Source organism: Taudactylus pleione, unplaced genomic scaffold (genome assembly GCF_031769625.1).
Source record: "Taudactylus pleione unplaced genomic scaffold, aTauple2 ptg002179l, whole genome shotgun sequence".
Lineage (NCBI taxonomy): Eukaryota > Metazoa > Chordata > Amphibia > Anura > Myobatrachidae > Taudactylus > Taudactylus pleione.
In genome coordinates, this window is record NW_028286573.1 from 412,501 (window position 1) to 415,000 (window position 2,500).

At 37.3% G+C, this 2,500-nt stretch overlaps 2 non-coding genes and 8 pseudogenes across 2 annotated transcripts in view; all 10 read left to right on the plus strand.

The window, feature by feature from the left end:
- Positions 1-90, plus strand: part of LOC148432824 (5S ribosomal RNA) — a 119-nt gene extending 29 nt beyond the window's left edge. Inside the window, exon 1 of the ribosomal RNA XR_015877028.1 lies at positions 1-90. This exon is cut by the window's left edge and continues 29 nt beyond it. This is a non-coding gene — a ribosomal RNA (5S ribosomal RNA).
- Positions 91-441: 351 nt separating this feature from the next.
- On the plus strand, positions 442-560 carry LOC148432825 (5S ribosomal RNA; annotated as a pseudogene).
- Positions 561-675: 115 nt separating this feature from the next.
- Positions 676-794, plus strand: LOC148432826 (5S ribosomal RNA; annotated as a pseudogene).
- A 116-nt stretch (positions 795-910) lies between these two features.
- On the plus strand, positions 911-1,029 carry LOC148432827 (5S ribosomal RNA; annotated as a pseudogene).
- A 116-nt stretch (positions 1,030-1,145) lies between these two features.
- LOC148432828 (5S ribosomal RNA) lies at positions 1,146-1,264 on the plus strand (annotated as a pseudogene).
- A 116-nt stretch (positions 1,265-1,380) lies between these two features.
- LOC148432829 (5S ribosomal RNA) lies at positions 1,381-1,499 on the plus strand (annotated as a pseudogene).
- A 117-nt stretch (positions 1,500-1,616) lies between these two features.
- On the plus strand, positions 1,617-1,735 carry LOC148432830 (5S ribosomal RNA; annotated as a pseudogene).
- Positions 1,736-1,850: 115 nt separating this feature from the next.
- Positions 1,851-1,969, plus strand: LOC148432831 (5S ribosomal RNA). Its single transcript, XR_015876980.1, has one exon. It is a non-coding gene; the product is annotated as a 5S ribosomal RNA (ribosomal RNA).
- A 116-nt stretch (positions 1,970-2,085) lies between these two features.
- LOC148432832 (5S ribosomal RNA) lies at positions 2,086-2,204 on the plus strand (annotated as a pseudogene).
- A 116-nt stretch (positions 2,205-2,320) lies between these two features.
- LOC148432833 (5S ribosomal RNA) lies at positions 2,321-2,439 on the plus strand (annotated as a pseudogene).
- The last annotated feature ends 61 nt before the right edge of the window (positions 2,440-2,500 follow it).

Below are 2,500 nucleotides of genomic sequence, written 5' to 3' on the forward strand. Positions count from 1 at the left end.
CAATCTCGTCTGATCTTGGAAGCTATGCAGTGTTGGGCCTGGTTAGTACTTGGATGGGAGACCCCCTGGGAATACCAGGTGCTGTAGGTAATTTTATACTGCCATAACATTCTTTTCTATTACATTTTACATTTAATTTTTTCAACTTATCAATGAATTTACTTGAGTTAAGAAGTAATAGAGGTCTAAATTTAATGATTTTGAGCACCTACAGCCAAACAACACTGGACATGCCCAATCTCATCTGATCTTGTAAGCTTTGCTGTGTTTGTCCTGGTTTGTACTTGGATGGGAGACCACCAGGGAATACCAGTTGCTGTAGGAAATTTTATACAGCCAAAACATTCTTTTCTATTACATTTTACATTTGATTTTTTCAACTTATCATTGAATTTACTTGAGTTAAGAAGTAAAAGAGGTCTAAAGTTAATGTTTTTGAGCACCTACAGCCAAACCACACTGGACATGCCCAATCTCGTCTGATCTTGGAAGCTATGCAGTGTTGGGCCTGGTTAGTACTTGGATGGGAGACCACCTGGGAATACCAGGAGCTGTAGGTAATTTTATACTGCCATAACATTCTTTTCTATTACATTTTCCATTTCATTTTTCAACTTATCATTGAATTTACTTGAGTTAAGAAGTAAAAGAGGTCTAAAGTTAATGTTTTTGAGCACCTACAGCCAAACCACACTGGACATGCCCAATCTCGTCTGAACTTGGAAGCTATGCAGTGTTGGGTCTGGTTAGTACTTGGATGGGAGACCACCTCGGAATACCAGGTGCTGTAGGTAATTTTATACTGCCATAACATTCTTTTCTATTACATTTTACATTTAATTTTTTCAACTTATCAATGAATTTAATTGAGTTAAGAAGTATAAGAGGTCTAAAGTTAATGTTTTTGAGCACCTACAGCCAAACCACACTGGACATGCCCAATCTCGTCTGATCTTGGAAGCTATCTAGTGTTGGGCCTGGTTGGTACTTGGATGGGAGACCACCTGGGAATACCAGGTGCTGTAGGTAATTTTATACTGCCATAACATTCTTTTCTATTACATTTTACGTTTAATTTTTTCAACTTATCAATGAATTTCCTTGAGTTAAGAAGAAATAGAGGTCTAAATTTAATGCTTTTGATCACCTACAGCCAATCCACACTGGACATGCCCAATCTCGTCTGATCTTGGTAGCTATGCAGTGTTGGGCCTGGTCAGAACTTGGATGGGAGATCACCTGGGAAAACCAGGTGCAGTAGGTAATTTTATGCAGCCATAACATTCTTTTCTATTACATTTTACATTTAATTTTTTCTACATATCAATGAATTTACATGAGTTAAGAAGTAAAAGAGGTCTAAAGTTAATGTTTTTGCGCACCTACAGCCAAACCACACTGGACATGCCCAATCTCGTCTGATCTTGTAAGCTATGCAGTGTTGGGCCTGGTTTGTACTTGGATGGGAAACCACCTGGGAATACCAGTAGTTGGAGGTAATTTTATACAGAAAAAACCATTCTTTTCTATTACATTTTACATTTATTTTTTTCAACTTATCAATGAATTTACTTGAGTTAAGAAGTAAAAGAGGTCGAAAGTTAATGTTTTTGAGCACCTACAGCCAAACCACGCTGGACTTGCCCAATCTCATCTGATCTTGGAAACTATGCAGTGTTGGGCCTGGTTAGTACTTGGATGGGAGACCACCTGGGAATACCAGGAGCTGTAGGTAATTTTATACTGCCATAACATTCTTTTCTATTACATTTTACATTTCATTTTTCAAATAATCATTGAATTTACTTGGGTTAAGAAGTAAAAGAGGTCTAAAGTTAATGTTTTTGAGAACCTACAGCCAAACGACACTGGACATGCCCAATCTCGTCTGAACTTGGAAGCTATGCAGTGTTCGGCCTGGTTAGTACTTGGATGGGAGACCACCTGGGAATACCAGGTGCTGTAGGTAATTTTATACTGCCATAACATTCTTTTCTATTACATTTTACATTTAATTTTTTCAACTTATCAATGAATTTACTTGAGTTAAGAAGTAAATGAGGTCTAAAGTTAATGTTTTTGAGCACCTATAGCCAAACCACACTGGACATGCCCAATCTTGTCTGATCTTGGAAGCTATGCAGTGTTGAGCCTGGTTAGTACTTGGATGGGAAACCACCTGGGAATACCATGTGCTGTAGGTAATTTTATGCAGCCATAACATTCTTTTCTTTTACATTTTACATTTAATTTTTTCAACTTATCAATTAATTTATTTGAGTTAAGAAGTAAAAGAGGTCTAAAGTTAATGTTTTTGAGTGTATACAGCCAAACCACACTGGACATACCCAATCTCATCTGATCTTCGAAGCTATGCAGTGTTGGGCCTGGTTAGTACTTGGACGGGAGACCACCTGGGAATACCAGGTGCTGTAGGTAATTTTATATAGCCATAACATTCTTTTCTATTACATTTTACATTACATTTTTTCAACTTATC